The sequence below is a fragment of the Trachypithecus francoisi genome, unplaced genomic scaffold, assembly GCF_009764315.1.
Source record: "Trachypithecus francoisi isolate TF-2019V2 unplaced genomic scaffold, Tfra_2.0 Lachesis_group20, whole genome shotgun sequence".
NCBI lineage: Eukaryota > Metazoa > Chordata > Mammalia > Primates > Cercopithecidae > Trachypithecus > Trachypithecus francoisi.
Genome location: NW_022681466.1, coordinates 51,172,756 through 51,196,301, shown reverse-complemented (window position 1 = coordinate 51,196,301; position 23,546 = coordinate 51,172,756). Strand labels below are relative to the sequence as shown.

The window sequence follows — 23,546 nt, the reverse complement described above, 5'->3', positions numbered from 1 at the left end:
TGCTTTTTATATTATGTGGGAATGAGGCACTGACCCTATGGGCCGGGATCTCTCCAAGGACTCTTCCCTTGCTTTGTATACGTGCTCCTTAATGCAAGCTACTTGGGGGGCTGAGGCAGGAGAACCACTTAAACCCAGGAGGCAGAGGTTACAGCGAGCCGAGATCGCGCCACTGCACTCCAGCCTAGGCAACAGAGCAAGAATCCGTCTCAAAAAAAAAAAAAAAAAAAAAGCCGGGCGTGGTGGCTCAAGCCTGTAATCCCAGCACTTTGGGAGGCCGAGACGGGTGGATCACGAGGTCAGGAGATCGAGACCATCCTGGCTAACACGGTGAAACCCCGTCTCTACTAAAAATACAAAAAATGAGCCAGGCAAGGTGGCGGGCACCTGTAGTCCAAGCTACTCGGGAGGCTGAGGCAGGAGAATAGCGTAAACCCGGGAAGCAGAGCTTACAGTGAGCTGAGATCCGGCCACTGCACTCCAGCCTGGGCAACAGAGCGAGACTCCGTCTCAAAAAAAAAAAAGTAACAAGACTCTTACAGCTGTGGAGATCTGTACCTGTTCTGAGTGCTTCTCCACTACTTCCTGATACTGATTTAGCTCTTTGTATATATTTGTTGAAATAATACTTAAATCTTAGTTGTATTCATCCAGTGCCCTCCCAATCATGTTTTGTGTGGAATAACATGCTTGTATTCTAAAAATGTTGCAGAAAGAAGACTTGCCACCATGCTGGGGACTGTCTCTGCCCCCTGACCACTTCTGGCCTGCATTACACTCGATCATTTTGGACAAAAGGTACAAATCAAGACTGAGATGTCAGGCCAGGTGCAGTGGCTCATGCCTGTAATCCCAACACTTTGGGAGTCGGTGGATCACTCAACCCTGGGAGTTCAAGACCAGCCAGAGTAATATAGCGAAAAAAAACCTGTCTTTACAAAAAGTAAAATGATTAGTGAGGGGTGATGGCATGGTGCACACCTATAGTCTCAGCTACTAGGGATAGTCACAGTTACTCAGGAGGCTGAGGTGGGAGGATCCCCTGAGGTCAGGGAGACAGGGATATCAAGGCTGCAGTGAGCTGTGATCACACCACTGCACTCCAGCCTGAGTAACAGAGTAAGACCCTGTTTCAATATAATCCAGGACTTTCTTTGAAGGGAGAGGGAAACAGGACTGTCTGACATGTGGGAAGATTGTTTGAATTCTCCAGCCTTCCCATTTGGATGTTTTTCTCTTTGTGTGAACATAGCCATAAGCTGGCTCCTTATAGAGGCATAGGCAGTGGTTGAAAATACAGGTCCTAGAGACAAGGAAGTCTGGGTTTGAATCCAGACTCAACCACTTTCCAGCTGTGTTACCTGGGACAAGTCCCTGTTCCTCTCTGAGCCTGGAGCCACCTGCTTCACTACCCTGAACGGATGAATGGAAAGCACTTGGTACAAAACCCAGCACAGACTTGGCACACATAACTCATAGCTCAGTGTCATTAGAAGAATGCCAGGAGGGCTGGCCTCCATGCTGGAAGGGGCTCTAGACAAGGCTGACCATGTGAGGCATCAGGATCCACTGGCTGGTCTAGAGATCTCGGAACACCTCTCCAGGCTGGTTCTCCCCGCCACTTCTGCCTCCCACACACTTCTGCTCTTTCATGCAACTGTAGTTTTCTTAGCCCCTACAACTGGGGTGGGGCTGCCACAGGGGCCATCAGGCTGTGAGGGAGGCTGACACAGACACAGTAGATAAGAGGCCAAGATGTACAGTCCTGAAAGAGGGCAGGAGGCTGGTAACTCAGTGGGTGAGAAAATGCAAAGGCTGGGGCTATCTTAGCCCAGAAAAGGACATTTTTTCCCCCGAATTATTTTCCTTCATTTGTTTCTTTCTCCCCTCCCTCTCTCCCTCTCTCGCTCCTTCCTGCTGTTCTTCCTTTCCCTCCATTACTTTCTTTACTCCAAAGGAAATTTAAGTGGAGGATGTAAAGGCATATGCTGTTATTAATTTTTGCAAATGTGCTTAACTGAGAGGCACTGAGCAGAAAGAAGAACACAATTGTATCTCCATTATCTTCATCTGGGCCACTAGATACCAGTCACCCACTCAGACAATGGCAGAAAGGACAAGCCAGCCCCCAGGGACCTGGCCCTGACAGTTTACCTGTCGGCACACCTCCCCTGAGCACTGCAGCCTCACCAACTGCCTGGGGTCCCTGAGACTGCCTGCTCACACTCACCTCTGAGCCTTCCAGTCTGCTGTTCCCTCTGCCTGGAACATCCTCTCCACTCCCCTATAGACACCCTCTAGCAGCTCTCCTGGCTGACTGCTAATTGGCTTTAGGATTCAGGGAGGCATCCTGCCTTGGGTGCCTTCTCTGATGGCCACAGATCAAGTTAGGGGTCTTCTCTGGCTGCTTATCCTCATAGCACCTGCTCCTGGATGTGACAGACAGCTTGTTTTGCCACCCTGTGGTCCAGCAGCTTTCTGAGGGAGGGCTGGGACCAGCTCTCATTTACCTGTGTCTCTCACCCCTGCAAGGTTCTGGCCACAGAGAGCAAAGCCTAAGCACATTATTTGTAGAGTAAAGGGATAAAAGACGAGGCATCCCAAATGGGAGTAGTGGGTCAATCTTAGCACTTGGGGAGTCTGAGATGGGGGGATCACTTGAGGACAGGAGTTTCAAACCAGCCTGGGCAACCCAATGAGATCCCATCTCTACAAAAAAAGGAAAAAATTGTTCTTTAATTAGCCAGACGTGTTCGTGTGCACCTGTAACCTCAGCTACTTGAGAGGCTGAGGTGGGAGGATCAGTTAAGCCCAGGAGGTTGAGGCTGCAGTGAGTTATCATGGCACCACTGCACTTCAGCCTGGGCAATGGAGCAGCACCCTGTCTCAAAAAAAAAAAAAAAAAAGAAGGCAAGGCATCCCTGCTGGAAGTCACTCTGTAGACCACAGGCTGACAGAGCGTGGTAGTTGGGCGGGGAGGAGTTGGGAGCTGCACCCGGCACCTCACGCAATGTCATCACGGAGCTGAAGACAAAAGTTTCCAGAGTTGGGTTTGAGTCCCAGCTCCTCCAATGATGATATGACAACCCAGACATGTGCTGGGATGTCCTCTGAGCCTCAGCTTCCTCACTGAAATTTGGAGCTCTGTCTCTTTCTGGCAGGGGGTTATTGGGAAGACCAAATGAGATCATGTCCCCCTCCCAAACCCTGCAAGTCCTTTGTGTCGCAGTTAGAATGAAGTCTATAGCCCTGTCCACTCACAGCCTGCCCCCCTTCCCCACTGGCACCCTTGCACACGGAGCCCCCTACAACCTCACCCCCCCACACACACACACACACTGAGCCCTGTGCTGTTCTCTCTGCCCAAATGGCCCTTCCCTCAGACACCTAGATGTCCCTCGTCCTTCCCTCAGTCTGCCTCTCGGAGCAGTCTTCCTGACCACTACAACGGTGCCTCCCCAACACCAGCCAGCGTCACTCCCCACCCCCGCCCTGCTTAGCAGCATCGCTCCCTGGCTGACATTACATCATGAATTTATTTATTTGCTTATTGTCTCCCTCCCCTCCATGAGGGCAGGAACCTTCATCTGTCTTGTTGACAGTAGCATCCCTAGAACCCAGCTCAGGCCTGACTCACAGTGTGTGCTCAGTCCACATTTGGGAAACCAATGTAGAGAAGAATGGCTCAGAGATGTGCTCAGGAACCCAGTTCCCTGACCTCCCATCCAGGCTGCACCCCTCAGGAGTCCAGGTTCCTGCTGATTGGTGGAGTACAGGACCCAGGGCTGGAAAGTGTCCACCCACAGGGCAGATGGGCCAAGGCCATGTGCTCGAGGTGTGCAGGGCTGGGAGAGGGGGTCAGTCTCAGCTCCCATATGAGGGGCATGTGCCGTGCCTTGCCCCTGCTTTGGCTAGAGGGTACCCTGTTCACCAGACATGAGCCCAGGTGGCCTAGGCTCTCCCCTGGCTTGGCTCTGGCTTTACCCCAGAGCCCTCCAACTCACAGACCTCCAGGCAAGGAGGGCTGGGGACCCATCTGTCCCAGCCACTTGTCTTTTCTCCAGTAACAGAGCCCAGAGGGGTCCCTGCCTGGGCTCAAACTCACACAGCAGATTGGGGTAGAGTCAGAGAGGACCTGAGACTCCTGTGCCAGCCTGGGCATCCCCTCCACTGCCAGGGAAGGACTGTACCCAAGTCACATCTGTACCCACGCTGAGGTGTCCGAAGCCCAGGCTGAAATCCGGTTGCTGCTGCAGAGACCAAAAGTTTCCAAGGCCTTGTCAAGTGGGCTGTGTCAGATGATCCCCAGGCCTGTCACTGGCTGCTCTTTGGCTCAGACACCTCAAACCTCACCAAGCACTTCCATTTCTGAGGGAATAGAGGTCATGGCTTCCCTCAAGCACCCATTTACCCCACCCTCCTCCTCCTCTTCCTACAAACTTGAGTCACAGTTGCCCTGCTAGGCGCAGGCCCCAGGGATGTCTGAGTCAGCCTGGCTGGGGTTCCAGTCCCGACATCGCCCTTACTAGCTGGGAGACTCCGGTAACCTCCAACCCTGCCGAGCCTCCACTTTGACATCTGTGAAACAGCCATGAACAATCAGGTCTCAAAGGTCAACTCCTCTATGCAGGCACATAGCATGCATTAGGTATCCAATAATAATAGCAGCACCCACATGGAGCCCCTTATGGTGGCCCTTCTCCTCTCCACTTCCACGTAGCATCTCATTTACCCTTCACAACCACCCAACTAGGAAGGCACCATTATTATCCCATTTTACTGATGAAGAAATTGAGGCACAGGGAGGTGAATTTACCAGCCAGCTCACAAACGGACTAGTAGATGGCAGTTTGGGGATTGGAGCCCAGAGTCTGTGCTCCTGCCCACCCACTCCGAAATGGGGGCTATAAAACAACATTCTAAGAGTTCTTCCTACGTGCCTGGCAGTGCACTGAGAATTTGAGTCTTCAGTACGTGCAATCTTCACAACAGCCCTATGAGGTGGGGGTTATGAGGAGCCACCATTTTACAGATGGGTAAGTCAAGACACAGAGAGAGGATGTGGCTTGCCACAGACCACATGGCTAGTGAGCATAGGAGCCAAGATTCCAACCCGTTTCCCATCCTGGCCAAGAATAACACTCCTGCTTCTTCATTTCTCCTAAAGAAGCCACGCTGTCTCTGTCCCTGGCTGTGACTTGGGCTGCTTGTCCCTTCTCTGCCCACCCACCCACCCCCAGGGCTGTGCTGGGGAGAGAAGGTGGTTCCTGGAGCCCTCCAGCCTCTGAAAACCATGGCAGTGGGGCAACGTAGAGGATGGGCTTAAAGCCAAAGAAACACAGCTTCTTCTTCTTGTTGGTTTTTTGTTTGTTTGTTTTAGATGGAGTCTCGCTCTGTCCCCGGAGAGTGCAGTGGCGTGTTCTCAGCTCACAGAAAGCTCCACCTCCTGGGTTCATACCATTCTCCTGCCTCAGCCTCCCGAGTAGCTGGGACTACAGGCGCCCACCACCACGCCCAGCTAATTTTTTGTATTTTTAGTAGAGACGGGGTTTCACCGTGTTAGCCAGGATGGTCTCAATCTCCTGACCTTGTGATCCGCCCACCTCGGCCTCCCAAAGTGCTGGGATTACAGGCGTGAGCCACTGCACCCAGCCTTTTTTTTTTTTTTTTTAAGACGGAATCTTGCTCTGTTGCCCAGGCTAGATGCAGTGGCACGATCTCGGCTCACTGCAACCTCTGCCTCCCAGGTTCAAGCAATTCTCCTGCCTCAGCCTCCCGAGTAGCTTGGATTACAGCCATGTGCCACCAGGCCTGGCTAATTTTCGTATGTGTAGTAGAGATAGGGTTTGCCATCTTAGTCAGGCCAGTCTCGAACTCCTGACTTCAGGTGATCTACTCACCTCGGCTTCCCAAAGTGCTGAGATTTACAGGCGTGAGCCAACGTGCCTGTCCAAGAAACATGGATTCTAATCCCAATGCCCCTGCTTCCTAGCTATGGGACCTTGATTGAGTTCCTGCATCAGTTTCCCCACTTATAAAAAGAGGTTACTAAAAACGATGCCTCACTCAAGGGTGTGAAGACCCAGTGAATGAAGTGTTAATAAGAGCTCCACATACAGCGATGCTGCAGTTCAGCTGCACCAGGGTGGCCTCCCTTGACTTGCTGGGAGTTACAATAAGGAAGGAAGGTCTTAAACCTGTAGATCTTTCCAGAGAAAGTGCGTTTCCTAAAATCAAATCCTGCCCTTGCTCCAAAACTTTCAGTGATTTCCCATGACCATGCCACAGTCCCAGCTTCTCCCCTGGCCTTCAAGTCTGGCACGGTCTGACTCTGCCAACATCCCTAGTGCCACCATCTGTCAGCCCCTCCTTGCTCCTGCTCCTGGTCTGCACGTGCTGTTCTCTTTGCCAATAATGCCATTTCCTTAGCCCCCTGGTCCCGCTGGGGAACGCCTCCTCATCCTTCAAAGCCAAGCTGGAGGGGAACATCTTTGGAGAAGCCGCTTGACCTCCCAGGCAGAAGGGGTCACTCTCCCTGGAGATGATGTGATAATGTCATTAACCACACTGGGTTAGAATCATCAGAAGCTGTTCCTGCCTCTCCCACCAAGCAAAGGGCTCTGGAGGCCAGGAAACGCCTATGAATCTTGCCCACATCCCCAGAGCCCAGCATGGGGCGGGCTCAGATTACGTCAATCATGTTTGAAGACTAAATAAATGAATGTCTTCGTTTGCTACCCTCAGAAGCCCAGTCTGGAACAAAAATTCCAGTGCAAGGGTTTTGGTTTGAATGCGATCCCAAGAATCACGTGTAGGTTGTCAGGGAAATGACACAGGAAAAGGGAAGAAGCCAATAAAGGGTATGGGAATTAGCACATAACACTATGGACAGCTGGAGAACCTTAGGTGATGATGCGGAACTGTTTATCACTAACTTTCACCAGGTCAGTCGTACATCAAGGCTACTGGTGGGATAGCACTTTACAGCCTACTCTAGCACTACGGCGGCCTTCTGGGGCAGGTGCCAGCAGGCTGCAGCTGCTGGATGAAGCCCCCAGGTAGAGTCACTGGTCCTCAGGTGCTCAAGCTTAGCTGGAAGGCTTCAGGTTGCTGTGCAAGGGAATAGTCAGTACCCAGAGGATATGTGCACGTGTTACAGTGAATGAATGAATGGATGGACTATCAAGAAAAGAGCCGCATTATCTTCAGTCATTGAGCAGACACAGCCCTTCTGCTGTGTGGCCCTGGACCAGCCATCATGCCTTTCTGACCCTGGTTTCCTCTTCTATAAGGCAGAAATGCTAGCAGAGCCTCCCAGGAGATAAAGAGTGGGGGTTCCCCAGAGAGTGAGAAGGGTTCCACCTGGGCTCCCAGACTCAATCTCAGCTCCAGGAAGCAGGACATGGCCCCAGTGAGGGTTCTCTGTGGGTAAAGAAGCCACAGGAGGCAGGCACAGTGCCCCAGTTGGAACCACAGGGCCCCTGAAGCAACCACATCATGGCCACCACAGCCTCCACCATCCCACAGCAATTTCCGCTGCTGCCTCTCCTCAGGGCGAGGTCTCCCACCAATGGCTGGCTGTCCCCTCTGCCAGCACCTGCCCCCGGTGGGGCCTGCAGCATGGCTTTGGCTGCTGCAGGGCAGGCTGGCAGCTGCTCCTGTGTGCAGCAGCGTGTTTGCTTTGAAAAGCCAGAGACTCCTGTGGTTAGGGGCTCATGTTCCATGTAGCACAGGTTAGAATCCCAGTTCTACCACTTATGACTGTGGGCAAGTCATTTCATCCCAGTCCTCTCTGGTCTCATTGATCAGATGGAACTAACATTCTATTGTCCCCTCTGGTGGTCTCAGCTCCAGCAGTTTGTGAGATAGTTGCCTCCACTATTTTCCCTACTGCAAAACCCATGAGGACACAGTTATCTTGCCTCCTGCCCCAACTCCAGGGTCTTGAACACAATAAGTGCTCAATAAATGCTTGGTAAATACATGAATTATTGTCTGACCCGCCTTGCTCTTCTAGTCCAAACTTAAATGTTGCCTCCTCCAGGCAGCCTTCCCTGATTCCTTTTCTGGGTTCCCGGAAGCTCTTCCAACTCCTTTAGCCTCTTCCCGGCAGCTGCCTGGCCTACTGGGTGTGGCTGCCCATTATCGGACACAGCCCCCTCAACCTACCTTTCCCCACGTTTGCGCGGGGCCTGCGGGCCTGCCCGCAGTGAGGGAATGAAGGGCTGGAAGGAAGGGGAGGGAGAGGGAGAGAGGGAGAGATGTATCTGACCCAGATACATCTAGAAGGTTCGGGAAGGCGCCGGGGTATTCTCGAAAGCCGGGCCGAGCTCCGCAGCCTTAGCAGGCCAAGATGCGAGCAGGGGCCCGGCCGGAAGGAGGCGGGGGAGGGGCGGCCAGGGAGCTGGACGCTAGCGGACGGGCGGGGGCGGCGGGGGTGGCGGGAGGTGGGGGGCGGGGGTCTGGTATTTCCTGAGGTCCTTCAGGAAATGCTCGGGGCCGCCCCTGGGCGGGATCGGCGGTGGGATGGGCCTGGGAGGGAGCGGCGGCGCCTTCCGCGCGCTGCCCTGGGCTCTCTGGCGGGCTGTTTCTGCGAGCCCCCCTCCCCGTCGCGGAGGCGCTACTCAAGCCCCATTTTATGGAGGAAGAAACCAAGGCTCAGAGAGGGCCATCGGGGTCACAGTGCCCCCGGCACAGTTCTGCGGCTGCGCCAGCGCCGGCCCACTCCCTCCGCGCCCCGTCCCCTGCCAGGGCTGCGGCATCAGCAGGACGCCCCATCCCCGCCGGTAGCCGAGGACGCGGGCCGGGATCCCTTTGGCAGGGCCAGGGCGGAGGACTGGGAGACTGGGCGGGAAGGCGAGGCGGAGCCCGGCGTACCCCTCGCACAGACCGCGCAGCGCGCAGCCTCGGCCCTCAGGGAGAGCAGTGCCGGCCACCCTGCCCCGGATCGTCCTCTTCTGCCTCGGCCCTCCCGGAGACCCGGACACGGCCAGGCAGGACCCCGCGACACATCAGACGCCCCATCTTATACTCGGGAGCCTGAGACACTCACTGTTCACCAGACGACTCGCTCCCTCCGCTGTCGGAGGAGTCAGAGTCCATCGGGACTGGATGGGCACCGTGTGCTTGAGTTCAAATCCTGCCTGACCACCTGCTGGCTGGCGCTTTTCTTGTCTAAGCCACAGTTCCCTCAGTTTGGTGAAGATGACAGCACAGCCTGCCTCAGAAAGTTGCAATGAGAACTAAGTGCGTTCTGCTGGGCGCGGTGACTCAGGCCTTAATCCTAGCACTTTGGGAGACCTGGGCCTGAGGATGGCTTGAGGTGAGGAGTCCGAGACTAGCCTGGTCAACATCGTGAGACCTCCGTCTCTACATTTTTTTTTTTTTTTTTTTTGAGCCGGAGTCTCGCTCTGTCGCCCAGGCTGGAGTGCAGTGGCGCGATCTCAAGTGAGCGATCTCAGCTCACTGCAACCTCCGTCTCCCAAGTTCAAGCGATTCTCCTGCTTCAGCCTCTCGAGTAGTTGGGACTACAGGCGCCCGCCACCACGCCTGGCTAATTTTTTTGTATTTTTGGTAGAGACGGGGTTTCACCTTGTTAGCCAGGATGGTCTCGATTCCCTGACCTTGTGATCCGCCCGCCTCAGCCTCCCAAAGTGCTGGGATTACAGGAGTGAACCACCGCGCCTGGCCTACAAAATATTTTTTTTTTTTTTTTGAGACGGAGTCTCGCTCTTCCACCCAGGCTGGAGTGCAGTGGCCGGATCTCAGCTCACTGCAAGCTCCGCCTCCCGGGTTCACGCCATTCTCCTGCCTCAGCCTCCCGAGTAGCTGGGACTACAGGCGCCCGCCTCGTCGCCCGGCTAGTTTTTTGTATTTTTAAGTAGAGACAGGGTTTCACCGTATTAGCCAGGATGGTCTCGATCTCCTGACCTTGTGATCCGCCCGTCTCGGCCTCCCAAAGTGCTGGGATTACAGGCTTGAGCCACCGCGCCCGGCCTACAAAATATTTTTTAAAACACGTTGATCAGTATAAAGCGCTGTGCCTGTGCTCAATCTGCTGTTGTGACAAAATCGTGATCAGGCCCCTCCCACCTGCAAATAAATTATTTGACATTTACCCACCACCGTTTCCTGCGCAGTCTCTCCTTTTCCCTCCCCTTCTGAATTTTAACAAATATCCCTCTTCTGTAAAGTGTTTGGCTGAAAAAAAAAAAAAAGGAAAACAGATCACAATGGCTTAGACAAATAAGGGTTTATTTCCCCTATCCCTGTGAACCTGGAGACCAGCCATGGTTGGCATTGTTTCCCCAGCCCAGTGATGGCAGCGCTGACGTCCTCTGTAATGCGCTTGGCGTTTCCCTCTTGTTTACAGCGCGGCTGATGCTGGTCCTGGAGTTGCATCTCCCTCCGCATTTAAGACAGAAAGGAAAAGGAATGATTACTTTCAGGGTTAATTGAAAGCATTTGTCAATAATTTCCCAGGCACCCCACCCCCTCATCCCCCACGCCCACCCCCGACGCACACAATGAGAGCTAATGAGACTCCTTAGATGTCATTGGCCAAAACCGTGTCACATGGTCACTCCTAACTGCAACAAAGGCTGAGAAGGTAAGTAGTTTCTCTTTTCCAACCTCCACAGTGGAAAGCAGCAGGGAAGAGGGAAATTGGGAATGGCACACATGGGTCAGTCAGCTCTTATAATAGTGTCTGCCACACCTTCCCCCTCCGTCTTCTTCCAGCCCCTCCATTCCCCAGGACCTGCCCTCCAGCCACCCCTGACCTCCTCCTTCATCCAGGGGCCCCCTGTTTCCATTTCTTTTGGGATATCAGAAGCTCACAACTCTGGGGCTGCACTTCTGCGGGGTAGCAATCAGATGACACTGATTAGAACTGCATCTTTTCTTCTTCTTCTTCTTCTTCTTCTTTTTTTTTTTTTTTGAAGGAGGGAGGCTGAGGTAGGAGGATCCCTTGCGCCCAGGGTGTTGAGGCTACAGTGTTCACACCGCTGCACTCCAGGCTAGTGTGCAGACTGGAGTGATGGAGTGAGACTCTGTCTCAAAAAAAAAAAAGAAAAGAAAAGAAAAGAAAAAGAAACAGCGTCTCTTACTTTGTTGCCCAGGCTGGTCTCAAACTACTGGTCTCAAGTGATCCACACACCTTGGCCCCCACAAAGTGCTGAGATTACAGGTTTGAGCAGCGCACCTGGCTTTCTATACTCAGATTTTTTTTTTTTTTTTTTTTTTTGAGACGGAGTCTCGCTCTGTCACCCAAGCTGGAGTGCAGTGGCTGGATCTCAGCTCACTGCAAGCTCCGCCTCCCGGGTTTACGCCATTCTCCTGCCTCAGCCTCCGGAGTAGCTGGGACTACAGGCGCTCGCCACCTCGCCTGGCTAGTTTTTTGTACTTTTTAGTAGAGACGGGGTTTCACCATGTTAGCCAGGATGGTCTCGATCTCCTGACCTCGTGATCTGCCCGCCTCGGCCTCCCAAAGTGCTGGGATTACAGGCTTGAGCCACCGCGCCCGGCTATACTCAGATTCTTTTTTTTTTTTTTTTTTTTTTGAGGCGGAGTCTCGCTCTGTCGCCTGGACTGGAGTGCAGTGGCCGGATCTCAGCTCACTGCAAGCTCCATCTCCCAGGTTTACGCCATTCTCCTGCCTCAGCCTCCCGAGTAGCTGGGACTACAGGCGCCGCCACCTCGCCCGGCTAGTTTTTGTATTTTTAGTAGAGGCGGGGTTTCACCGTGTTAGCCAGGATGGTCTCGATCTCCTGACCTCGTGATCCGCCCGTCTCGGCCTCCCAAAGTGCTGGGATTACAGGCTTGAGCCACCGCGCCCGGCCTATACTCAGATTCTAAAACACAAATGTCATCATGTTCTGGCTCAAAATCACCCTTAATAATTGGCTCTACTGGAGCCCCATTTCCCTATACTCCCTGCCTTTGAATATCTCACTGATGTAACACTGAAACACTTAAAGAGTCTGCTCTTTCTCTCTGGTTGCTTCTAGGGTCTCTTCTTTGACTTTGGTGTTCTATATTTTCACTACAGTATGTCCAGGCATGAATTTCTTCCTACCTATCTTGCTTGGTTGGGATTCATTGGATCTCTAGAGTCTATGCATTTGGTGGTGCTTATTAAATATGGAGAAAAAACGTCAGAGTTTATGTTTTCAAATACTGCATTTGTCTCATTTTCTCTTCTCTGTCTGGAACTGCTACCTATGTTGTTAGATCTTCCTGTTGTATTCTCCCTGGCTCCTAACCACTTTTTTTTGTTTGTTTTCTCCTCCTCCTCCTCCTCCTCCTCCTTCTCCTTCTCTTTTTTCTTTTCTTTTTTTTTTTTTTTTTGAGACGGAGTCTCGCTCTGTCGCCCAGGCTGGAGTGCAGTGGCCGGATCTCAGCTCACTGCAAGCTCCGCCTCCCGGGTTTATGCCATTCTCCTCCCTCAGCCTCCCAAGTAGCGGGGACTACAGGCGCCGGCCACCTCGCCCAGCTAGTTTTTTGTATTTTTTTAGTAGAAACGGGGTTTCACCGGGTTAGCCAGGATGGTCTCGATCTCCTGACCTTGTGATCCGCCCGTCTCGGCCTCCCAAAGTGCTGGGATTACAGGCTTGAGCCACCGCGCCGGGCCTCTCTTTTTTCTTCTCCTTCTCCTTGCTACTGCTGCTGCTGCCACCTCCTCCTCCTCCCCCTCCTTCTTCAGTTTCTCAGAATTATTCTTTTTTTCCCCTATTTTCCATTTATTTTTCTTTCTGGGTTGAATTCTGGATAATTTCTTCAAATCCATCTTCCAGATTATGAATTCTTTATTCAGCTTTGTCTAAACTATCGTTTAAACTCTCCATTGAGTTTTTAATATATTACAAGGTGTTAAATTTCTAGAAGCTCCATTTATTTCTCCTTCGCATTTGCTTAGTTCTTCTCATTCCTCACCCTTTGCTCATGTTGCTCCATCTTCTCCCACCTCTTCCCCTGGCAAATTCCTGTACATCCCATTTCTTTCCATCCCCAGGGAGCTTTCCCTGACCTCCATGATGGACTGGGACTTTCTCGGGCCCTTCAGTCCCTGGGACTCCTTTGTCACAGCGCTGATCACCTTCAGCGATGATTGGCTGGGTCTGGATCTGCCTCCCCCCTTAGACCTGTGCTTCTCATAAGCAGGGGCCATATCTACATCCTCTCTCAGGGATAAGTGCAGGAGGTTTTCAATAAACTTGTATAAAATAAAAGCAATTTCCTTAGCCCATCCATCACTCCTTAGTCTTACTTGTTTCATGTACTTATTTTATGTTTTTTTTCTGTAAAGTATATTACTTACTGCCAGCTACATGCAATCAATTGTAAAATACTTTCAATAACTAAAAATTGAATAATGGTAAAAAAAAAAAAAACCACATCAACTTTCAGTATAATTTGCTTAAGTTGTTCTAGAAAACACTGCTAATTTTTTGTTTCTGCAGAGTGAAGTACAGAAGTGAGCAAATTGATAATTTTTTTTCTTTTTTTTGGAGACAGAGTCTCACTCTGTTGCTCAGGCTGGAGTGCAGTGGTGCCATCACAGCTCACTGCAGCCTTGATCTCCTGGTATCCAGTGATCCTCCTGCTTCAGCCTTCTGGGTAGCAGGGACTATAGGTGTGTGCCACCATGCCTGGCTAATTAAAAATAATTTTTTTTTTTTTTAATAGAGACAGCATCTCACTATGTTGCCCAGGCTGTTCTCAAACTCCTAGGCTCAAGTGATCCTCTGGCCTCGGCCTCCCAAAGTGGTGAGATTACAGGTGTGAGCCACTGTACCCAGCCCAGATTGATAAATTTATAAACATCATGGAAAGAATGATAGAAAGGAACTGGAGCCACTTGAATGCCATTTGGATTCCACTTGTCATAAACCACTCCTCTTTTTTCTACCTCTTGGAAAACATCTTTCTTTGGAACAGAAAAATATTAGTGTCATCTGGCAGCCCTGATCCTCCATATGGGATGGAGTAATGGTATTCACCATTGGCTTCTTAGATTCTGCTTTATTTTTGCCATAGCAGTGCTAAATCAGGTATTCTGGATAACCAGTTAGCAGAATAGATTTTCTCCACAATGCTTTAATCGCTGCCTGCCTAAAGATCTCCAAACTAGTGTGTAAGAAACAGACCAGCAAAATGGAAGGATTTGAAATTTGGATTCTGGCTGGGTGCCGTGGCTCACACCTGTAATTCCAGCACTTTGGGAAGCCGAGGCGGGCAGATCACGAGGTCAGGCGATTGAGACCATCTTGGCTAACGTGGTGAAACCCGTCTACTAAAACTCCAAAAAATTAGCCGGGCGTGGTGGCGGGCGCCTGTAGTCCCAGCTACTTGGGAAGCTGAGGCAGGAGAATGGCATGAACCTGGGAGGTGGAGCTTGCAGTGAGCTGAGATCACGCCGCCGCTCTCCGGCATGGGCGACAATGCGAGACTCCGTCTCGGAAAAAAAAAAAAAAAAAAGAAATTTGGAATCCACTGACCCCAGGGATTAACTGCAGTTGGTTATCCATCTCAAATCTGGTGCTGAGTTCACAGCAAACCACCCCACCAGCACAGTTTTAATCATATGGGCATGCTTTTCATGGAAAAAGTGCCTGCAAGACCTCCTGCTCCTGCATTCAAACTATTGTGGGAACACCGGTGGGCAAAGTCAACTCTTCCGTCATGTAAGTGGAGTTCAGTATTTCCAACTGTACGTGCTAGATCAAGCCAGCAAAATATCTCTTCACTTGTCCAACTTTGGTGGTAGCAGGTATATTAAAGCGCTGCCCAGGGCCGGGCGCGGTGGCTCATGCCTGTAATTCTAGCACTTTGGGAAGCCGAGGTGGGTGGATCACAAGGTCAGGAGATCGAGATCATCCTGGCTGACATGGTGAAACCTTGTCTCCACTGAAAATACAAAAAAATTCGCTGGGCGTGGTGGTGGGCGCCTGTAGTCCCAGCTTTTAGGGAGGCTGAGGCAGGAGAATGGTGTTAACCCGGGAGGCGGTGGAGCTTGCAGTGAGCGAAGATCTCACCACTGCACTCCAGCCTGGGCAACAGAGCAAGACTCTGTCTCAAAAAAAAAAAAAAAAGAGCTGCCCAGTATAAAAATGCAGCCCACTCAACAGGATTGCTATAATCGAGCCTCCTCCCTTCTCAGTTGCTTCAGGGATATCCTTTATTCTTTTTTTTCTGAGATGGAGTCTTGCTCTGTCACCCAGGCTGGAGTACAGTAATGCGATCTTGACTCACTGCAATCTCCACCTCCTGAGTTCAAGTGATTCTCCTGTCTCAGCCTCCTGAGTAGCTGGGATTACAGGCACACATCACCACACCCAGCTAATTTTTTTGTATTTTTAGTAGAGACGGGGTTTCACCATGTTGGCCAGGTTGGTCTCAAACTCCTGACCTCAAGTGATCCACCCATCTTGGCCTCCCAAAGTGCCTCAATTACAGGTGTGAGCCACCAGAGCCACCACGCCCAGCTGATATCCTTTATTCTTTTTTTTTTTTTTTTTTTGTGAGATGAAGTCTCGCTCTTGTTCCCCCAGGCTGGAGTGCAATGGCACAATCTCAGCTCACTGCAACCTCCGCCTCCCAGGTTCAAGCGATTCTCTTGCCTCAGCCTCCAGAGTAGCTGGGATTACAGGCGCCTGCCACCATGCCTGGCTAATTTTTGTATTTTTAGTAGACACGGGGTTTCACGGTGTTGGCCAGGCTGGTCTCAAACTCCTGACCTCTGTTGATCCGCCTGCCTTGGCCTCTAAAGTGCTGGGATTACAGGCTTGAGCTACTGTGCCTGGCCGATATCCTTTATTCTTAAGGTTTCTTCCCCCCTCTTGGCTTTATAATCCCCACTTTCCTCAATGTTAACTCCATGGAGTTGTAGCTGTGACTCAATAGTATAATGATTAAAAGAGAAAGCTTTGGCATCTATAAGAATTTTATACCGTTTGGTATAGGCTGAAACAATAACTGGACTAAGGCTGGGCGCAGTGACTCACTCCTGTAATCCAAGGAGTTCAAGACTAGCCTGTGCAACATGGAAAGACCCCATTTCTATTAAAAAAAAATACAAAAATTAGTCTGGCGTGGTGGTGTGTGCCTGTAGTCCCAGCTACCTGAGAGGCTAAGATGGGAGGATCACCTGAGCCAGGGAAGTTGAGGCTGCAGTGAGCTATGATTGTGCCACTGCACTCCAGCCTGGACAACAGAGTGAGACCCTGGATAACAGTAGAAGATGTAGATTAACAGTCAGTGCATTCACTAGGGCTATTTCTTTCTTGTGGGCTCCTACAGTCCTTCTGTAGGCCCACAATACTCTCATCTCTGTATCCCAAGGAGGCTGCCTTCTTCATGACCACAGGCTCCCATTTTGCCCCACTTAACTAGCTCTTCTTCAAGATCTGTTTTAACCATTTTTGGTTGAAGGCCAAGAGAATGTTCCAGGAAATAGATGGCATTTTCATCCTTATTCACTAAAGATAAATCAACTGGAGGCAGATCCTGCATTTTGGGGACATAAGAATACTCCCCACCTGGGCACGGTGGTTCATGCCTGTAATCGGAGCACTTTAGGAGGCCGAGGTGGAAGGACCACTTGAGGCCAGGAGTTTGAGAGCAGCCTGGGCAACAAAGCGAGACCCCCTCTCTAGAAAAAAATTTAAAAATTAGCCAGGCATAGTGGGGCAAGCCTGTGATCCCAGCTACTCAGGAGGCTGAGGTAGGAGAATCCCTTGAGCCCAGGAGTTCCAGGCTGCAATGAGTCAAGATCGCATCACTGCAGTCAGCCTGGGTGATGGAGTGAGGCCCTATCTCAAAAAAATTAAAAACAAACAAACAAACAAAAACTCCCTGAAGTGCCTTAGCCTATGTTCCTGAACTAAGTGGAAAGTGTCCCTGTCATCTGCTGGGCAGCATTTGAGTTCAACCACCATGCTTTGCACTGTGACAGCTAACAAATTGTTCTCAGCTAGAATTCTGATGTGGTCCTCAGCTCCCAGAACCCCTCAAGAAACTTCTCAAGCATTCTTTACAAATGTATAGGCCAGACCACCTCAAACGCCAGTGCCTCCACTTAGGGCTCCTTCCGCTAAGTAACTCTGCTCTTCAGACTCAGGTAAACAAACGCTTTCTTCCATGTACTTGCTTTTAACTTCATTAATTCACTTCCCCATCTGTAAATTCATTTCCTTATTCACTCATTTATTCATTATTCACTCGATACATCTTTTCTTTTCTTTTCATTTTTTTAGAGATGGAGTCTTGCTCTGTCACCCAGGCTGGAATGCAGGGATGTGATCTCGGCTCACTGCAACCTCTGCCTCCTGGGTTCAAGCAATTCTTCTGCCTCAGCCTCCCAAGTAGCTGGGACTACAGGTGGATGCCGCCATGCCCAGCTAATTTCTTTTGTATTTTAGTAGAGATGGGAGTTTCACCATGTTGCCTAGACTGGTCTTGAACTCCTGAGCTCAGGCAATCCATCCGCCTTGGTCACCCAAAGTGCTAGGATTACAGGCATGAGCCACAGTGCCCAGCCTCTCGCTCTGTCGCCAGGCTGGAGTGCAGTGGCACAATCTCGTCTCACTGCAAGCTCCACCTCCGGGTTCAAGTGATTCTCCCACCTCAGCCTCCCAAGTAGCTGGAACTACTGGCGCTCACTACCACGCCCGGCTAATTTTTTTGTATTTTTTTAGTAGACACGGAGTTTCACCATGTTGGCCAGGATGGTCTTGATTTCTTGATCTCATGATACACCTGCCTTGGCCTCACAAAGTGCTGGGATTACAGGCATGAACCACCGTGCCCGGCCTTGATACGTCTTTTCTAAGCACAACATAGGTTGATGCCAGTAGATACGGGATGAACTAATGAGTGACTGAGGCAATCTGCTGTGAGAAATTCTAACAGCCAGGAAGGCTTCAAGTTGAGGTAACACTGGAGCAGGGTCTGGAAGGAAGAAAGCTGGGGAAAAGATTGTGCTGATATCCCACAGCAATGTGAAGAGGGCCCCAGTGGGGAGGTCACCAGCCCGTGGGATGCAGCCCATGGGACCTGGATGCTCCCCAGCATATGAATAGTGCATCTTCTTCCTCTCTTTGCCATGCCTGTCAGGAAGCTGAGAGCTCAGCTTGGTGCAAAGGCAGCAACTATTGTTTGCCAGAGATTTTGTAGTTATCTCTGTTTTGTTGCCCAAAAATTTTGACCTTTACATTATCTATGTCTCTTATGGAAAACTTGAAATTGATGGAGTAAAATTAATAATAATAATAAACACCTGATTCTCATTAAGTGGTGGATTCAGGATGTAAATGCAGCTCAGAGTCCAAGAGTTGTACAGTGATGTCAGGCTTGTATTAGCTATCACTGCAATAATGCCACATAACAACCCCAAAACTCAGTGGCTTAGAACAATCATTGAATTCCCCCTTATGCATCTACAGGTTAGCTGAGGGTCAGTTGGTCTTGGCTGGGTGGCTCTGCCTCAGGCTAGGCTGGGATACAGGCTCTAGGCTGGGCTCCGGCTGTTCCATGTGTCTCTTGGTGGGGCGAGGCTGAAGGGCCGGCAGCCATGCAGGGGGATGATCTTCTCATAGCAGAAGCACAAGAAGACAGCCCCACTGTGGAAGTGCACCTCAAGCCTTTGGTCTTGTTATATCCACTGCCATCCCTTTGACCAAAGCAAGTTACATGGCTGAGCCCAGAGTCCAGAGACAGGGAGTGCACTGTGCCCACCTGGAGGCCATGGCCAGGGTGAGGGTCAATGCCACATGCCATTTGCATCATCCAGTCTGGTCCCCACCCCTGTTTCTCAGATGGGTACCCCAGGTGGATCAGCATGGGACCAGACAGGGTGCCTTGACTTCCCATTCCCTTTGTTTTTTTTTGAGATGGAGTCTCGCTCTGTCGCCCAGGCTGGAGTGCAATGGCCAGATCTCGGCTCACTGCAAGCTCCGCCTCCCGGGTTTACGCCATTTTCCTGCCTCAGCCTCCCAAGTAGCTGGGACTACAGGCGCCCGCCACCACGCCCGGCTAGTTTTTTGTATTTTTTTAGTAGAGACGGGGTTTCACCGTGTTAGCCAGGATGGTCTCGATCTCCTGACCTCATGATCCACCCATCCCAGCCTCCCAAAGTGCTGAGATTACAGGCTTGAGCCACTGCGCCCGGCCCCCATTCCCTTTCCACAGCCCCGAGCAGGATCTCACATCACCTGACTGATCCCCCTGGGGTGGGACCAATTCTGGAAAGGGCAGTTGCAGATGGAAGAACCTAGACTTCAGAATCACAACGACCTGGGTTCTCTCTGTGCTCCCCAAAGCCAGCAGTGAGTCCTCGAGCAAGTCCCACACTACAAAGGAGGAAACTGAGGTTCAGAGGGGTTTAGCGACACATAGTAAGTGCTCCATCAAAAGCGGCCATTCAGGCTGGGCACGTTGGCTCATGCCTGTAATCCCAGTACTTTGGGAGGCCGAGGTGGGTGGATCACTTGAGCTTAGGAGTTCAAGACCATGGTAACATGGTGAAATCCCATCTCTACAAAATAAAAAACTAGGCAGGCATGGCAGTGTGCACCTGTAGTCCCAGCTACTCAGGAGGCTGAAGTGGGAGGATCACTTGAGCCCAGGAGATTGAGGCTGCAATGAGCTATGATAGCACCACTGCACTCTAGTCTGGGTGACAGAGTGAGACCCTGTATCAAAAAACAAACACCTGGGCTCGGTGGCTCAGGCCTGTAATCTTAGCACTTTAGGAGGCTGAAGTGGGTGGATTACTCAAGGTCAGGAGTTTGAAACCAGCCTGGCCAACATGGTGAAACCCTGTCTCTAGTAAAAAAAAAAATACAAAAATATTAACTGGGCGAGGTGGCGGGTGCCTGTAATGCCAGCTACTCAGGAGGCTGAGGCAGGAGAATCGCTTGAACCCGGGAGGCAGAGGTTGTAGTGAGCCGAGATAGCCCCACTGCTCTCCAGTCTGGGTGACAGAGTGAGACTCTGTCTCAAAAACACCCAGTCCCCATTCACCCAGTATCCATCTACCCAGTCTCCATCCACCCAGTCCCCATCCACCCAGTCTCCATTCACCCAGTCTCCATCCACCCAGTTTCCATCCACCCAGTCCCCATCCACCTAGTCTCCATCCACCTAGTCCCCATCCACCCAGTATCCATCTACCCAGTCCTCATCCACCCAGTATCCATCTGTCCAGTCCCCATCCACCCTGTATGCATCCACCCAGTCCCCATCCACCCAGTACCCACCCACCCAGTTCCCATGCATCCTCACCTGGCCCTGGTCTCCAGTCTCTCAGATTGAGGTCACCTCACCTTCTCTGCACTGCATTGGCCAGTGCAGGCAGTCCCCCCAGCCCCCCAGCTTGACCTCTGACCTTCCAGGACTCCAGGTTCCAACTCCAGCAGGTTAACAGTGGGGGTAATTGTGCTATCATTGCGCCTCCATGGGGTGCGGGGAGCGGGCTGTGTGGGACCTTGAAAGCTCCCTAGGGAAGGATGAACCCCATAGTCCAGGGTCCTCTGCACAGCACTCAGAGCAGGATGGAGGAACATTGGGGGAAGAAGGTGGGCAGGCCCCAGTGTAGAAGACGCCAACATCCCCCACACATGTCCTGTTCTGAGGCTGGGAAGAGGCCTGACCTACCCCTCCTCCTCCAGTGAGCCTTTCCTGGCTGACCAGGAGGCAGCTCTGTACAAGGGCTCCAGCCCAGGGCTGTGAGCAAGGGAGACCATGGGCCGACCCCACCCCTTCTGGGTCTCTTGTTCCCTTCATAACTGGAGGACAGATGGCAGCAGCACTCAGGAAAGGCTCCGTGCTGATGCACCCAGGAAGTGCTGTGCTGCACAGGCCCAGTGACTGGACAGTACTGTGGGAGCCCACCCGGCCCCTTCCTCCCTGTCTTAGTGTCTTAGTGTGTTTCGTGTTGCTCTAACAGAATACCTGAGACTAGGGGATTTACTTATTTGGTTGTTTTTTAGGCACGGTCTTGCTCTGTCACCCAGGCTGGAGTGCAGTGGCCCCTTCAGCTCACTGCAGCCTCCACTTCTTGTGCTCACATGATCCTTCCACCTCAGCCTCCAGAGTAGCTGGGACTACAAGTGTATGCCACCACATCTGGCTAATTTTTAAACTTTTTGTAGAGATCACATCTCACTATGTTGCCCAGGCTGGTCTCGAACTCCTGGCCTCAAGCAATCCTCTCACCTTGGCCTCCCAAGGTGCTGGGATACCACGCCTGGGCGTAATTAAATTTCGGCAGGAGTACCTCCTTTACCCCTCCATCTGTGCGCGAAGACTCACCAAGGCCAGGGCTGCAGGACTCCAGGCAGCCATGCACATGCCCTGGCCGACCATCGTCCCCTGACCAAGATGCATACTGAAAAGATCCGGAGGCCGGCTCTGGGCCTTCGCACATGCTGTTCCCTCCACCTGGAACACACTTCGCTATCTCAAACGTCACCTCCCATTTATTTTTCAGCATACAGTTAAAAAATAAACTCCTGGGAAACCTGCTTTCATCCAGCTGGAAAAGTTCTCCTGCAGGTTCCCACAGCCCCCCTGCCTCAGTCTCCTCCCCATCCTGTTGCCCCACCACCCCACCACCCCACCACCCCGTTACCCGCCCCTCCCTCTTTCTACCCAGGCTCAGCCCTACTGGTGCCTCCTTGCGCCCAGACACGTGTAGACAGCGCTCTCTGCTGGCGACTCTCAGCTAGCAGCTCAGCCTCGCCTGCCTGGGTCCCAGCTCTGCCCCAGGCTCAGGTCGGGGGCCCTGGGGGTCCAAATAAGGCCAGAATCCAGGGAAGAGTCACCCAGAGAGGAGCCTCGGTCTTGGAGCCACAGACCCTGCTCAAATCCCTGTCCTGATTTCTAATTTTCATGTGGCCTCGAGCAAATCGTCTTCCTTCCCTGAGATTCAGTTTCCCCTTCCGCAAAACGTATACTCCACAACTCTTTCCTGAGTACTTACCGTGTGCTACATACTGAGTTGGGCACCGGAGATACAGCAGGGACAAGGATGAGCAAAGTCACTGCCTCAGGAAGCTGACACAGAGGGACAGGCAGTAAACAATAAACACAACACGGAATGTCCGTTGTCTAGCACAGGGTGAGTGCTTATTAAAGAGGTGAAGCCGAACCCGGCGCAGTGGCTCACGCCTGTAATCCCAGCACTTTGGGAGGTCGAGACAGTCGGATCACCTGAGGTCAGGAGTTTGAGACCAGCCTGACCAACACTGAGAAACTCTGTCTCTACCAAAAATACAAAATGAGTCAGGCATGGTGGTACATGCTTGCAATCCCAGCTCCTCGGGAGGCTGAGGCAGGAGAATCACTTGAACCCGGGAGGCAGAGGTTGTGGTGAGCTGAGATCATGCCATTGCACTCCAGCCTCGGCAACAAGAGCGAAACTCGGCCGGGCGCGGTGGCTCAAGCCTGTAATCCCAGCACTTTGGGAGGCCGAGACGGGCGGATCACGAGGTCAGGAGATCGAGACCATCCTGGCTAACACGGTGAAACCCCGTCTCTACTAAAAAATACACAAAACTAGCCGGGCGAGGTGGCGGGCGTCTGTAGTCCCAGCTACTCGGGAGGCTGAGGCAGGAGAATGGCGTAAACCCGGGAGGCGGAGCTTGCAGTGAGCTGAGATCTGGCCACTGCACTCCAGCCTGGACAACAGAGCGAGACTCTGCCTCAAAAAAAAAAAAAAAAAAAAAGCCGGGCGTGGTGGCTCACATCTGTAATCCCAACACTTTGAGGCCGAGGCAGGCGGATCGCCTGAGGTCAGGAGTTGGAGACCGGCCAGGCCGACATGTTGAAACCCCGTCTCGGCCGGGCGCGGTGGCTCAAGCCTGTAATCCCAGCACTTTGGGAGGCCGAGACGGGTGGATCACGAGGTCAGGAGATCGAGACCATCCTGGTCTACACGGTGAAACCCCGTCTCTACTAAAAAATACAAAAAACTAGCCGGGCGAGATGGCGGGCGCCTGTAGTCCCAGCTACTCGGGAGGCTGAGGCAGGAGAATGTCCTAAACCCGGGAGGCGGAGCTTGCAGTGAGCGGAGATCTCGCCACTGCACTCCAGCCTGGGCGACAGAGCTAGACTCCGTCTCAAAAAAAAAAAAAAGAAACCCCGTCTCTACTAAAAATACAAAAAATAACCGGGCATGGTGGTGCCCGCCTGTAGTCCCAGCTACTTGGGAGGCTGAGGCAGGAGAATGGCTTGAACCCGGGAGGCAGAGGTTGCAGTGAGTCAAGACCATGCCACTGCACTCTAGTCTGGGTTACAGACCAATACTTCATCTCAAAAAACAAAACAAAACAAAACAAAAAAAAAGAAGTGAAGCTGGAGGGGCCAGTGTGTGTTGCAAGATGGTAGATGAGGCCTCACGGGAACGTGGGAACATCGATGCCCGCGCAGCATGCTCTCATGGCCATGCAAACAACATGAACGCCCAGCACCCTCCCTCGTGTGCTCTCCTTGGACCACCTCCATCCTACTTACTGTGTTTATCATCTGCCTGCCCAGGAGAAAGT

At 51.9% G+C, this 23,546-nt stretch overlaps 1 long non-coding RNA gene and 1 pseudogene across 1 annotated transcript; both read right to left on the bottom strand.

Annotated features, from left to right (window-relative positions):
* Window positions 1-1,469: 1,469 nt before the first annotated feature.
* On the bottom strand, window positions 1,470-8,383 carry LOC117067580. The gene is made up of 4 exons (XR_004430792.1): window positions 8,170-8,383; window positions 4,527-4,620; window positions 4,208-4,368; window positions 1,470-1,765 (listed from the first exon to the last, which is right to left on the bottom strand). It is a non-coding gene; the product is annotated as an uncharacterized LOC117067580 (long non-coding RNA).
* A 5,057-nt stretch (window positions 8,384-13,440) lies between these two features.
* On the bottom strand, window positions 13,441-21,366 carry LOC117068008 (annotated as a pseudogene).
* Between the last annotated feature and the right edge of the window lie 2,180 nt (window positions 21,367-23,546).